This window comes from Thunnus thynnus, chromosome 24, assembly GCF_963924715.1.
Source record: "Thunnus thynnus chromosome 24, fThuThy2.1, whole genome shotgun sequence".
NCBI lineage: Eukaryota > Metazoa > Chordata > Actinopteri > Scombriformes > Scombridae > Thunnus > Thunnus thynnus.
In genome coordinates, this window is record NC_089540.1 from 16,038,414 (window position 1) to 16,054,374 (window position 15,961).

At 33.7% G+C, this 15,961-nt stretch overlaps 1 protein-coding gene and 2 long non-coding RNA genes across 5 annotated transcripts in view; 2 read left to right on the top strand and 1 right to left on the bottom strand.

The window, feature by feature from the left end:
* LOC137177247 (V-set and immunoglobulin domain-containing protein 1-like) overlaps positions 1 to 15,961 on the top strand; it is a 142,730-nt gene that overhangs the window by 103,243 nt on the left and 23,526 nt on the right. The gene's annotated exons all lie outside the window — the stretch shown is intronic.
* Positions 1,269 to 5,899, top strand: LOC137177437 (uncharacterized). Of its 2 annotated transcripts, none has more exons than XR_010926128.1 (3): positions 1,269 to 1,341; positions 2,129 to 2,233; positions 5,807 to 5,899. It is a non-coding gene; the product is annotated as an uncharacterized lncRNA (long non-coding RNA). The 2 variants fall into 2 exon arrangements; XR_010926127.1 differs by lacking the exon at positions 5,807 to 5,899 and adding an exon at positions 3,848 to 3,935.
* LOC137176972 (uncharacterized) lies at positions 9,869 to 10,808 on the bottom strand. The gene is made up of 3 exons (XR_010925913.1): positions 10,722 to 10,808; positions 10,582 to 10,643; positions 9,869 to 10,408 (listed from the first exon to the last, which is right to left on the bottom strand). It is a non-coding gene; the product is annotated as an uncharacterized lncRNA (long non-coding RNA).

A 15,961-nucleotide genomic window follows, 5' to 3' on the forward strand; every position in this document is an offset into this window, starting at 1 on the left:
TTCATTTTCTATCAGCTCCTGTCTCTAAACCCACCCTCTCCTTATGGTGTGAGATTACCTACTGTGTCCTCACCTGTAATGGCAACACCACAGGCGCTGAACCAGTCACCTATAACTGGACATCAGGTGACATGACGTGGGCTTCAACCAAGCAGCACAGAATAACAATGGTAAACACAGGATAATGATGTTTGTGTGTCTCATCAGTAACAGATGAATCATGTTGCAAGAATAAACCAGAATCTAGTTTTTAAATTGATTCACATATTCAGGCATCAGTTGGTGACCAGCTGAGACAGAATCCAGGCTGTGCAGTTTAGGATATTTAGATAGTTTAGAATATTTCTGAAATTAGCTTTAACTATATCTGGTATATTAAATGTGTTGTGCATTGTCTCTGGTAAATAAACAATATATAATTAAATAAACTGAACAGCAACATGAACAAACCTGCAGAAAATAAAGATTTCAGATCATGGAAAGGGCCAGACTTGTCTCTGTAAAGTCATAAAAAGTGACAACAAGAGCTGCATTTGGATACAAGGTTGGACATTTTTATTTTTATCCAATTAACAGGCAACTGTTGAGATAATCTAATATTTTATATGAGCTCCATAGTTTCACAAAACATTCAAAAACATTTCATCACAAGTTTAAACCTTCAGTGTTCAGACATTTTTAAAACTCATTCAAAACTTTTTAATATCTGTCATGGCAATAGTAATTAATTAATTAATTCAATTGTAAATTAATTTAATTCCTGTGTTTATTGTACAATTAGATATTAATAAATTAAATGATTTACGACTATGTATGTACTATACACCAGATGTGGCAATTACAGTGTTTTTGTATCTCTTTTGTTTCCCATACAGTCTTGCATGTGATAAAAATGTGATATTAGAAAACTTGACAGGTTTCTCTGTTAATTACTTTTATCTATTTGTGATACAGAAAAAAATACAAAAAGATGTTAGAAATTGCCCAAATAAGGTTTTAGTATTCTACCAAATCATACTAGTATACTATAATTTATACTGGATAATTCAGTCTTGCAGACGTGCTAAATAGTGTATTACAGCATATATAGTGAAAAGCTGATGACTAAATGACTAAGTAGCCACATCACTGTGTTGTCTCTGATGTTATTGTTGGTAATCTGGACATACTGTAAAAAGACAAAGTGAGCTCCTCAAAAGATCTGTATGTTTGGTTTATGAGGTTTCAGCTAATAATGTTTTTCTCCTAATTTCTAGATGGAAAAGGAGCCGTGGTTCAGCTGTGTGTTGAAAAACCCAGTCAGCATCAACAGCAGTGAAGAAGTCTTCAACCCCTTTATAAGTGAGTTATCACGCCAACAAATATCTGCTGTAACACATTTAATGTATTAATGCATCTTACTGTTTTTACTAAACATGACAATGTACTCAATGTCCTCATAGGAGTTACAAAACATGTTCTAACAGCATTAAATGACTAAATGACGAGCTTTGAGTTTATTATTTTTCTGTATTGGGTCACCTCAGAGTGCATTATCAAAGATGGGATCATGCCAGCTAATGACATTGAAATACAGTGTCTGTAGCATACTCCACCGAAAGATGGTCTGACACTTGAACTGATGATTTTAGGTTTAATGACAATCCCAAAAATAATAATAGCTGGGTACAAAACACAAAACAAAAAATATATTAGCCACCTTACCATAGCTTAACACTAGCTTGCATTAATTAGTTAAACAAGCAGTAATAAAATGTTACATAAATTACTTTAAGATATGAACCACGCATTAATATTGCACCGAATACTAACCTTGTGCCTCTTCAGGGGGTGCTAAAACATTGCATCTTTCCCTCTTAGTTCTTTCATCTTATTGTTTATCTTTACTGTTGCACGCAGCAGGAACTGGGCAAGTACCAGCGTGCCGTTTTCAAAATAAAAGCTCTTCGAATCAAAACAGGGAATAAGGCAACATAAACTTAAAACAGGAAAAATATGTAATAAAGGCAACAGAAATGATGTTCAACAGGGCTATCTTTTCTTTAGAGCTAAAACATAAATTGGGTTATTTACAGTGTCTTTGTAAACCATTTGTTGTTTTAATTATTTATTGATTAATTTTTTGTAGGGAATCAGCTCATCTCCATGGCAATACTATTTCTGGTTGTGTGCATCATCTTCATCACTTTCAGACGCCAAGGCATCATCAACTTCAGTCACGAATGGATACAAGGTAAGAAGTCACAAAATATTGTATTTATTTTGATCCACTAAATATATTGTATTTTTGTGGTCTGCTATAAATCAAATCTTTGACTTGAATTTACATTCTTTATATTTCTTTAGGTGTGGTATATTAATATTTCTGTAAATTTGACTGATAATGTTAATCTAGTTGTGCATCATACATATTCAAGTTCTTTCAAGAGTGTGATTCTACCAACAATATTAGTCCTGATGATGTATTTTCATGTTAAGAGACAGGAAGTTTCTATCCTCATGCAAACATCCACAACCACAACCAACACCAAGAGATTCTCTCCAGATGTTTGATGAATCTGCATAAAAGGATGTTTCAGGGTCGACTTGTTGTCTTAGTGGTTAAAGCTCATAACAAATAACTGCAACATCACTACTATTATGCACTATTAACGCATCTCACTGTTTTTACTAAACATGTCAGTGTACTAGGGCTGTGCGACTAATCAAATTTTTTTTCGATTATGATTTTGGTTTCCAACGATTATGAAAACAAGATAATCGAGATAAAACGATTATTGTTTATTAATGTCATTTCGTAATGACGCTCTTGTTTTGTCTTGTGTTGCAAATCTAGCAAACCTCTTTCCTTTACAGAGGTGCGCTTTCGCTCCTCCCTAAATGCCTTTGACGGCCGTCTAACCTGCTTCATCAGGTTAACTGACAGCTGAAATTTACTGAACCAAAATAGTCTGCATGTGGGCTCCACGGGAAGAAATCAACAGTGTTTGTACTTATTGATTCATTGGTTTTATTTCCTCGCCCACTGTAGCGAGTGAATCTGCCTGTAGTGAAACCGGGGCTAACCGGTGTTTCCTCCGCAGGCCCCACTTCACTCATCTGCCCGACATGACTGAAGTGGAGCCTGCAGATAAAACACCGGTACCATCAGGATGTGATAGTCCATGTTGGTGCTGCGGTGTTTGGCTGCAAATATAGGAAACCCCTCGGCTGGCAGGATGTACCACTCTGTTTGAAAAAACGTTTTCTTCTTCTTTTTGGTTTATAACAGCGGTTGGCAACCAGCTATTAGGGTCATTACCGCCACCCTCTGCTTCAGACTGTGGATCAAAGATTAAATCCTACATTAATCCTGTCTGTCTAATAAACTCGAAGAAAGCTACTGCTCCACCCACTTGGCAGGTTCATTAAAGTTTTAATGCTGAGCTCCTGAACTCCAGTCTTCCTAAGCTCTTCCTTCATATATTGTCTTTCTTGATCATTAGTGCAATCTATGATTGCATGTATAATAGTCTCCTCAGCCAGGTGGAAAAAAATATGTGCATATATCGGCATCGGCAATCGGTAAAAATGAGAGTCAAGGAGTAATTGTGTTAAATAATCGTGATTATGATTTTTGCCATAATTGAGCAGCCCTACAGTGTATTCAGTGTCCTCACAAAATTACAAAACATGTTCTAACAGCATTAAATGACTAAATGACGAGCTTTGAGTTTATTATTTTTCTGTATTGGGTCACCTCAGAGTGCATTATCAAAGATGGGATCAGCTAACGACATTAGAATACAATACAGTGTCCTTGTAAACCATTTGTTGTTTTAATTAGTTATTCTTTCATTTTTTGTAGGGGTTCTGAAATGGATGTTCATCTACATATTAGTATGTATTGTAGTTGTGTTCAGCATCACCCCCATGTTCGATGCACAGTATGAAGGTAGAAACGGTAAGAAGTCAAAAAAATTTTATTTATTTATTTTGGTCTGATATAAATCAAATCTTTGACTTGAATTTACATTCTTTATATTTCTTTAGGTGTGGTTTATTAATATTTCTGTAAATGTGACTGATAATGTTAATCTAGTTGTGCATCATACATATTCAAGTTCCTATCCTCATGCAAACATCCACAACCACAACCAACACCAAGAGATTCTCTCCAGATGTTTGATGAATCTGCATAAAAGGATGTTTCAGGGTCGACTTGTTGTCTTAGTGGTTAAAGCTCATAACAAATAACTGCAACATCACTACTATTATGCACTATTAATGCATCTTACTGTTTTTACTAAACATGACAATGTACTCAATGTCCTCATAGGAGTTACAAAACATGTTCTAACAGGCATTAAATGACTAAATGATGAGCTTTGAGTTTATTATTTTTCTGTATTGGGTCACCTCAGAGTGCATTATCAAAGATGGGATCAGCTAACGACATTAGAATACAATACAGTGTCCTTGTAAACCATTTGTTGTTTTAATTATTCTTTCAGTTGATGAAGACATTATTATGTTCTTAACCATCTTCGTGGCAGTACAATTTCTGGATATGATCATCAATTTAATATGCAAAGCCATAAATGGTAAGAAGTCACAAATATTGTATTTATTTTGATGCATTAAATATACTGTATTTTTGTGGTTTGATATAAATCAAATCTTTGACTTGAATTTACATTCTTTATATTTCTTTAGGTGTGGTATATTAATATTTCTGTAAATTTAACTGATAATGTTAATCTAGTTGTGCATCATACATATTCAAGTTCTTTCAAGAGTGTGATTCTACCAACAATATTAGTCCTGATGATGTATTTTCATGCTAAGAGACAGGAAGTTTCTATCCTCATGCAAACATCCACAACCACAACCAACACCAAGAGATTCTCTCCAGATGTTTGATGAATCTGCATAAAAGGATGTTTCAGGGTCGACTTGTTGTCTTAGAGGTTAAAGCTCATAACAAATAACTACAACATCACTACTATTATGCACTATTAATGCATCTTACTGTTTTTACTTAACATAACAATGTACTCAATGCCCTCATAGGAGTTACAAAACATGTTCTAACAGCATTAAATGACTAAATGACGAGCTTTGAGTTTATTATTTTTCTGTATTGGGTCACCTCAGAGTGCATTATCAAAGATGGGATCAGCTAACAACATTAGAATACAATACAGTGTCCTTGTAAACCATTTGTAGTTTTAATTATTTATTCTTTCATTTCTTGTAGGGGGTCTGATGGATATGATCATCTACATGGTGCCTTATATTTTGGATTTGCTCGTGATCATCATTTTAATGTACAGAGCCATAACAAGTAAGAAGTCACAAAATATTGTATTATTTTGATGCATTAAATATACTGTATTTTGGTGGTTTGATATAAATCAAATCTTTGACTTGAATTTACATTCTTTATATTTCTTTAGGTGTGGTATATTAATATTTCTGTAAATGTGACTGATAATGTTAATCTAGTTGTGCATCATACATATTCAAGTTATTTCAAGAGTGTGATTCTACCAACAATATTAGTCCTGATGTGTATTTTCATGCTAAGAGACAGGAAGTTTCTATCCTCATGCAAACATCCACAACCACAACCAATACCAAGAGATTCTCTCCAGATGTTTCATGAATCTGCATAAAAGGATGTTTCAGGGTCGACTTGTTGTCTTAGTGGTTAAAGCTCAGAGTGCATTATCAAAGATGGGATCAGCTAACAACATTAGAATACAATACAGTGTCCTTCTAAACAATTTGTTGTTTTAATTATTTATTCTTTCATTTTTTGTAGAGGATCTGACATGGATGATCATCGTATCAGCAATATTTGGAGTGATTATGGTTGTGTTCATCATCGCCATTTATTTTACATTCAAGCGCGGAAGGTGTAAGAAGTCACAAAATATTTTATTTGTTTATTTTGATCTGATATAAATCAAATCTTTGACTTGAATTTACATTCTTTATATTTCTTTAGGTGTGGTATATTAATATTTCTGTAAATTTGACTGATAATGTTAATCTAGTTGTGCATCATACATATTCAAGTTCTTTCAAAAGTGTGATTCTACCAACAATATTAGTCCTGATGATGTATTTTCATGCTAAGAGACAGGAAGTTTCTATCCTCATGCAAACATCCACAACCACAACCAATACCAAGAGATTCTCTCCAGATGTTTGATGAATCTGCATAAAAGGATGTTTCAGGGTCGACTTGTTGTCTTAGTGGTTAAAGCTCATAACAAATAACTGCAACATCACTACTATTATGCACTATTAATACATCTTACTGTTTTTACTAAACATGACAATGTACTCAATGTCCTCATAGGAGTTACAAAACATGTTCTAACAGCATTAAATGACTAAATGACGAGCTTTGAGTTTATTATTTTTCTGTATTGAGTCACCTCAGAGTGCATTATCAAAGATGTGATCAGCTAACGACATTAGAATACAATACAGTGTCCTTGTAAACCATTTGTTGTTTTAATTATTTATTCTTTCATTTTTTGTAGATGATCTGGTGGAGATGCTCAACTACATGCCTCGTATTTGGGGTCCGCTCATGATAATCATTTTAATGTACAAAGCCATAAAAGGCAAGAAGTCACAAATATTGTATTTATTTTGATGCATTAAATATACAGTATTTTGGTGGTTTGATATTAATCAAAGCTTTGACTTGAATTTACATTCTTTATATTTCTTTAGGTGTGGTATATTAATATTTCTGTAAATTTAACTGATAATGTTAATCTAGTTGTGCATCATACATATTCAAGTTCTTTCAAGAGTGTGATTCTACCAACAATATTAGTCCTGATGATGTATTTTCATGCTAAGAGACAGGAAGTTTCTATCCTCATGCAAACATCCACAACCACAACCAATACCAAGAGATTCTCTCCAGATGTTTGATGAATCTGCATAAAACGATTTTTCAGGGTCGACTTATTGTCTTAGTGGTTAAAGCTCATAACAAATAACTGCAACATCACTACTATTATGCACTATTAATGCATCTTACTGTTTTTACTAAACATGACAATGTACTCAATGTCCTCATAGGAGTTACAAAACATGTTCTAACAGCATTAAATGACTAAATGACGAGCTTTGAGTTTATTATTTTTCTGTATTGAGTCACCTCAGAGTGCATTATCAGAGATGGGATCAGCTAATGACATTGGAATATAATACAGTGTCCTTGTAAACCATTTGTTGTTTTAATTATTTATTCTTTCATTTCTTGTAGAGGGTCTGATATGGATGATCATCTTAACAGCAATGTTTGAAGTGATTATGGATGGGGGCATCATCTTCATCATCTATTTAACCGTCAAGCGCAGAAACAGTAAGAAGTCAAAAAATATTTTATTTATTTATTTTGGTCTGATATAAATCAAATCTTTGACTTGAATTTACATTCTTTATATTTCTTAAGGTGTGGTTTATTAATATTTATGTTAATTTGACTGATAATGTTAATCTAGTTGTGCATCATACATATTCAAGTTCTTTCAAGAGTGTGATTCTACCAACAATATTAGTCCTGATGATGTATTTTCATGCTAAGAGACAGGAAGTTTCTATCCTCATGCAAACATCCACAACCACAACCAACACCAAGAGATTCTCTCCAGATGTTTGATGAATCTGCATAAAAGGATGTTTCAGGGTCGACTTGTTGTCTTAGTGGTTAAAGCTCATAACAAATAACTGCAACATCTCTACTATTATGCACAATTAATGCATGTTACTGTTTTTACTAAACATGACAATGTACTCAATGTCCTCATAGGAGTTACAAAACATGTTCTAACAGCATTAAATGACTAAATGATGAGTTTTGAGTTTATTATTTTTCTGTATTGGGTCACCTCAGAGTGCATTATCAAAGATGGGATCAGCTAACAACATTAGAATACAATACAGTGTCCTTGTAAACCATTTGTTGTTTTAATTAGTTATTCTTTCATTTTTTGTAGATGATCTGATAGAGATGCCCATCAACATGGCGCTTGAGATTTTGGGTTTTCTCATGATGATCCTTTTAATGTACTGCGCCATAAAAGGTAAGAAGTCACAAAATATTTTATTTATTTTGATGCACTAAATATACTGTATTTTGATGGTCTGATATAAATCAAATCTTTGACTTGAATTTACATTCTTTATATTTCTTTAGGTGTGGTATATTAATATTTATGTAAATTTAACTGATAATGTTAATCTAGTTGTGCATCATACATATTCAAGTTCTTTCAAGAGTGTGATTCTACCGACAATATTAGTCCTGATGATGTATTTTCATGCTAAGAGACAGGAAGTTTCTATCCTCATGCAAACATCCACAACCACAACCAACACCAAGAGATTCTCTCCAGATGTTTGATGAATCTGCATAAAAGGATGTTTCAGGGTCGACTTGTTGTCTTAGAGGTTAAAGCTCATAACAAATAACTGCAACATCACTACTATTATGCACTATTAATGCATCTTACTGTTTTTACTAAACATGACAATGTACTCAATGTCCTCATAGGAGTTACAAAACATGTTCTAACAGCATTAAATGACTAAATGATGAGCTTTGAGTTTATTATTTTTCTGTATTGGGTCACCTCAGAGTGCATTATCAAAGATGGGATCAGCTAACGACATTAGAATACAATACAGTGTCCTTGTAAACCATTTGTTGTTTTAATTATTTATTCTTTCATTTTTTGTAGGGGCTCTGATATGGATGATCATCTTAACAGCAGTATTTGTAGTGATTCCGGTTGGGTTCATCATCTTCATCATCTATTTAATATACAAAGGCATCACCTTTTTCAGACGCAAAAGGAGAGAACGTAAGAAGTCACAAAATATTTCATTTATTTTGATGCACTAAATATTCTGTATTGTGGTGGTCTGATATAAATCAAATCTGTTTCTAGATGTTTCAGGGTCGACTTGTTGTCTTAGTGGTTAAATCTCATAACAAATAACTGCAACATCACTACCTTTCATGTCTCCATCTACACTACTGAAGGCAAAAATGTTAATTAAGTGAGCTTACTTTAACTTAAAATCACTTAGTGTCTCACCAATAACAACAAAAGCATTTTATGGCTTTTGTACAGAAATCTGTAAATAAGGAACAAAGGTCTGAACAAGATAGCAATTACACAATTAAATTATAGTAAAATGTAGCATCCTGAGAGCTAACCAAAACTAGTAATTAGAAATTAACATCTAATTAGGTCTGATGAGCGGTTGTCTTCAATAATTAAGGGGTGAGTTAACATATGGTTGAACAGTGACAATTTATTGCCTCAAAACTTAGACACAATGATACACAAGACTTTAATTTTTAAAAGAATGGAAGATAAAAATAAAATAAATAAATAAAATGAGACAATCAACAGAAATAGTCCGTTATGTAGGTGGAGAACCTCCAATGAAGTGTTCTTTAGTTTACTGGTTGTTCCTTTAATCCACGGTTACTCCTTATGATTAAAGAGCTCAAGAATTCAGTTCAAAGTAGTTTTGTGTTGTATCTGTTCCAAAAGTCTAATAGTGTCACAACTATTACTACCCGGGTAGGATAATTAGTGTGTGTGTCTCATCTGTAACCCAATGAAAATGAGTATCACTTTAAATCAGATGTCCTCTGTGGGCAGTTCCTACGGTTGACCAACACCGTTTCTACAACCGTCCACAGAGTCACAGGCTGGACTCACCATCTCTGATTCTATCTGGTCACAAAAACCAACCTACACAGATACAGATAGTGCAGGATAATAAGTTATTCAGGTCTCTTTATGTGTCTAAGATGAGATCTCATTAAATTCTTTTCTCTCTCAGAATATCATACATCATATAACCAACAATTAAGGATACACTTGTACTACAATGACCATATTTTAACAACTGGTAATTTTAACATGAACAATTTACCATGAATTTCTTTAAAACAGACGTCTTTTTAACTTTAATAATAAATTATTTACAGTGAATTTTCTCTCTGTCACATCAACATTTGTATTCTTACAGTAACAGATTGCTTATTATGAATTTCTTATGTCAAAACAATTAGCATTTTAACATTTATCTAAATTATTTGCTGTATTGTTACATTTTTATGCACCGTTTTAATGTACTGTTAATTATGAAAATGAACTAAATTATCCTTTATGATTCACTAAACATGTACATCTAGTAACCACAATCAGTTAAATTACCATTTAATGGAGTTACAAAACATTAAAGTGCACAAATCCCATTAAAACATAATGATTTTAATATTAGAAAACAGTGTAATGCTCCTTTAAAGTGTTGACACGGTGTCGGTCGCTCCATTAGCCAGAGCTAGCGATTAGCAGCTAGCGATCTTTTCAGACTATAAAAACAATGATACAGTTGAACCAAAGCATGTAATAAACATCAGACCACATTTTAACAATCACCGGTTGGTTTTTATGAAAAGTATCTTGACTCAACAGGAAGTTTAATGCAGCTTCCCTCCACAGTGGCTAACACAACAACAGACTAGCAGACAACATGGCAACTCACCGGAGTTTCTCAACATTAATAACTGGACAGAAGTTGTTTCCCTCTCGCTCACAGTTGGACCTCTATTAAAAGATCAACTTATTAGCATTGTTACATGGACATTAATCTGACTTTTATGACTATTTTGCGGTGTTTCATACCAGGAAATGCTCGTTTTTCTTTGTTTACATGCTCACACACGTCTGCTGTGTTGGCAGTGCTGCTGCGGTAGAAAGAAGAGAGAGCACGTGTCTCCCTCAACATAACAGGCGCACTGTGTTTATGCGCCCAACAACATGTAATTACATCTCTAAATTACATATATGGGTTTTGTAGCCCTATAATTCAAGTGGGATACAAAAATAATAGGTGTCAGTCTGGATTTAATGGGTTAAGGCTCCAACCATGAACCGCAGTATCTCTCAGATCAGACAATTTTCATGTCTCAATCTATTTTAGGGAAATATGCCAATAATTTGTTTGTTTTTTTAGTATAAAATCAGTGTCTTGATACACTTGACAAAAAAGAAAGAAGACAATTAGAGAAATAGAAAATAATAACAACATACATTATATTAAACATACATGATACTATTCAGTTATAGGAGTGGCAAAAATTGGATTCAAGAGGTGAAGCGTCGACCATGAACCACAACGTCCCTGATTCATGTTTGATTATGTTCACTGATAGTAATCAATAATCAATAAAAGCAGAGAACGCCCAATAAGTTATCACCTAAAATCTGAATGGTGTAATCTTTGGAATAATGAGATAACCTGCATCCTGTGATGTGAGTGTTTGTGGGGGAGTGTGAGGTCTGAGAAGTTTTGACAGGTCAGGAGGTAATAGGTAGCAGTTTGTAGTTTGACTTGAATGAAACCGTAAACCAGTGAATCAGAAGAATTGTAGCAGCTGCATTTTGGACTTGTTGGATCTTTTTAATAGTACAGAATACAAGACCTGAATGACCATGAATGAGAATTTCTGCATCTGACTGTGTTAGAAATGGGTGAACTTGGACGATGTGTCAGAGGTTGAAGAAAACTACTTCAGTGATGTTGTTGATGTGTCCCTCAAATCTAAGATAAATGAAATTACAGGACTTCTTTATCTCTTCTGCTTAGTGGCAACATCAGAAGACAACTTCCTAATCAGAGCTGAAAATGTAAAGTAGAGGTTCATTGATAAACACACTGAAAGGCACCAGAGACAGTCTGCCTTTCTGTATCTGTATGTCTGAAGTCTTTGAAGCCATAAAAAAGTCTTGAAGGTTCGATATTTAAAAGGTCAAGACCAGGTGAGTCTTCAGCTGTACTGCAGAGACTGTGTGTTGTCACTAAACTAAAACGTATGACTCATTACATTTTCTTTGGCTGATTCTTCCTCACCTCTGAGAACATTGTCAGAGTATTAGGAAAACCCATCTCTCATGACTCTACACATATTGTCCACTCTGTTAATACTATTAATATTGTTCTATTTGTTAATGAGAAGCTGTGTTTGTAAAGGCCACCTTCAACATCTGTAATTAATTTAGGTATTTAATCTCTACAACTTTCTCAACTAAACAAAACCACCAGATAAAAGAGCAGTTATGAATGTTACAAATGTATTATTAATACCCATGTTGCACAAGTTTGACATTCACAAAAGAAAATGTAACTTATAAAACCTAATTATGAAACAAAACATGATTAATGAAGAATTCCAGTGAGTTAACACACACTTATTCATCTTCAATACAGGAGCTGTTAACAAGAAATGGCAAGGTAAGAACATTTTCACATTGGTCACCTATTTGTATTTAATAATTTTAGAGTATTTAACATGACAATATTTTAAATAATGTTCTGTTTTCATGCATCCGGCACTTTAAAAGTAATTAATATCTAATCTTTCTGATTGGAGAATCTAAACTGTTTCTCCAATCAGAAACAAGCTACAGTGATTACGCTCACTCTGCACACGCTCAGTTAGATTGTCTACTTGCTTTCAAAAAAGGAGCCACATTTGAAACTCCCAGAGAAACTTACCAGCAAAAGTGTTTTATTTGAGGTAAAAATGTAACTTTTCTATCAGATGTATTTTTTGGATACTGTCCTGAGATCAAATGTTGAGGAATCCAAATAAGTATTATTAGAATCACGGTTTTGTAAGCTAAAAATAGAAATGGCTAACATGTGTCAAACTAGCAATTAAGCTAGTTCACGAGGTGAAAACATGGCTGGTGATACTGGGACGGTTGTAACGCCGTGTTACAACCATCCCTGAACCAAGTTTCATTTATATTTTAAAAACCTGAAGGCCCACATAAACTAGACAGATAGATAGAAAAATGAAATGTAAAATGTCATAAAATTACATGCTAAGTTAATGATAATCAGTTGCATGCTAATAGTCAGTGGAAACACGTGTGTCTGCTTACAGCATGCTAAATATCAGAAAGAGGAAGACAGACAGGGGAGTCCCGCTTCCTTTGCTGCAGAGGGCTTCAGATGAAATAAAACAGGGCAAATCAGTCTGGACAGTGGCCAAATCATACGGCATTTGCCATGTGACCCTGTACTGACTGTTGCCCTCAAACTAATCCATTTTGATTTCATGTTTAAACTTCTTTGAGGATGTGTGTTCTACCTGTTAAATAATTTTCTTGCATTATAATTTGATGGCCCTTTTTTGTCATGTAGTGTGAAAAAAGGTATTGATTATTTAAAAACTGAAATGAATAGCCACAATAACACGAATGATAAATAATCTTTTTCATTTTGAGTATTTGATTGATTGATTATGTGTATTTTAGACATGTTACAACCGTCCCTGTACACTGGGACAGTTGTAACAGTGGAGTGACTGTATTTAAATCAATTTTGCAACCTGTACACAGTTCACAAAACCACTTAAATACATTGTTTCAGTAGTTGACACACTGCAGTTTATGATATAGCAAATGGAGTGTTCCAGTTCAAATGTTTTTTGACTTATTGGGAAAATCGCAAAAAGTGTTACAACTGTCACTCGTCTCCCCTACTTTTTGCTTTTTTTTTTACATTGCTGAATTTTAAAAATCAATTAAATTAAAAAGTCTCAAATTGAACACATTGTTAGTTGTTGTTGATTTAGTAATGTGATGTTTTCAGACAAATGAAGTTTTACAGTCATCAATCATACTGCTGTTAGTTTTAACAGATAAAATTAAAATATGTATTCTGACAAATAAATTTATTTGCAACTAAATACTGACAAAGACATATCTGACCAACATTTGTTTGAATAGCAGCAGTTAAAAAACTTGTAATATGGATTCACTGTGTGATAGATGCATCATGGTTGTGACAATTCTTTATTTATTTCACAGAGTATCTTGAAAGGAGGAGAAAGAGTAAGAACAACTAATTCCTTTTTCTTGAACCGTTATAACTGCAGTAAACCAGAAGTTTCACTGTCTGACAGATGTATTGTGGTTGTGACAATTCTTTTATCATTTAATACTGATCTCAACAATTTCTGAGCTCCATAAAACATCCACCCAGGACCTGGAAACTCTCAATCTATTTACTGGAAATATGACAATAATTAGTTTATTTTTTAGTGTCAAATCACAAAAAAAGAAAGAAGATAATTACAGAAAGAGAAAATAATAACAACATACATTATATTAAACATACATGATACTATTCAGTTATAGGAGTGGCAAAAATTGGATTTAAGAGGTGAAGCGTCGACCATGAACCACAACGTCCCTGATTCATGTTTGATTAGGAACCTTTATTGATTGTTGTTCTCCATCTCTCTCTCCCCCCGTCCCTCATTTTCTGTCATCTCTTCACTGATACTAATCAATAATCAATAAAAGCATAGAATGCCCAAAAATGTATTTCTCAATTAAAATGTGAATGGTGTAATCTTTGGAATAATGAGATAACCTGCATCCTGTGATGTGAGTGTACGTGGGGGAATGTGAGGTCTAAGAAGTTTTGACAGGTCAGGAGGTAATAGGTAGCAGTTTGTAGTTTGACTTGAATGAAACCGTAAACCAGTGAATCAGAAGAATTGTAGCAGCTGCATTTTGGACTTGTTGGATCTTTTTAATAGTACAGAATACAAGACCTGAATGAGCATGAATGAGAATTTCTGCATCTGACTGTGTTAGAAATGGGTGGACTTGGACGATGTGTCAGAGGTGGAAGAAAGTTACTTTAGTGATGTTGCTGATGTGTCCCTCAAATCTAAGATAAATGAAATTACAGGACTTCTTTATCTCTTCTGCTTAGTGGCAACATCAGAAGACAACTTCCTAATCAGAGCTGAAAATGTAAAGTAGAGGTTCATTGATAAACACACTGAAAGGCACCAGAGACAGTCTGCCTTTCTGTATCTGTATGTCTGAAGTCTTTGAAGCCATAAAATAGTCTTGAAGGTTCGATATTTAAAAGGTCAAGACCAGGCGAGTCTTCAGCTGTACTGCAGAGACTGTGTGTTGTCACTAAACTAAAACGTATGACTCATTACATTTTCTTTGGCTGATTCTTCCTCACCTCTGAGAACATTGTCAGAGTATTAGGAAAACCCATCTCTCATGACTCTACACATATTGTCCACTCTGTTAATACTATTAATATTGTTCTATTTGTTAATGAGAAGCTGTGTTTGTAAAGGCCACCTTCAACATCTGTAATGAATTCAGATATTTAATCTCTACAACTTTCTCAACTAAACAAAACCACCAGATAAAAGAGCAGTTATGAATGTTACAAATGTATTATTAATACCCATGTTGCACAAGTTTGACATTCACAAAAGAAAATGTAACTTATAAAACCTAATTATGAAACAAAACATGATTAATGAAGAATTCCAGTGAGTTAACACACACTTATTCATCTTCAATACAGGAGAAGCTGATGAAAGTGAAGGGCAAGGTAAGATAGAACATTTTCACATTGGTCACCTATTTGTCTTTAATCATTTTAGAGTATTTAACATGACAATATTTTAAATAATGTTCTGTTTTCATGCATCCAGCACTTAAAAGTTATTAAAATCTAAACTTTTACAAAAACCAGTGTTTCAAATGCATTCAATGTACTTTTTTTTAATTGCTTAATTTTAAAAGTCAATGAAATAAAAAAGTCTCCAATTGGACACATTATTAGTTGTTGTTGATTTAGTAATGTGATGTTTTCCTAACAGACAAATGAAGTTTTACAGTCATCAATCATACTGCTGTTAGTTTTAACAGATCAAATTAAAACATGTATTCTGACAAATAGATTTATTTGCAACTAAATACTGACAAAGACATATCTGACCAACATTTGTTTGAATAGCAGCAGTTAAAAAACTTGTAATATGGATTCACTGTGTGATAGATGCATCATGGTTGTGACAATTCTTTATTCA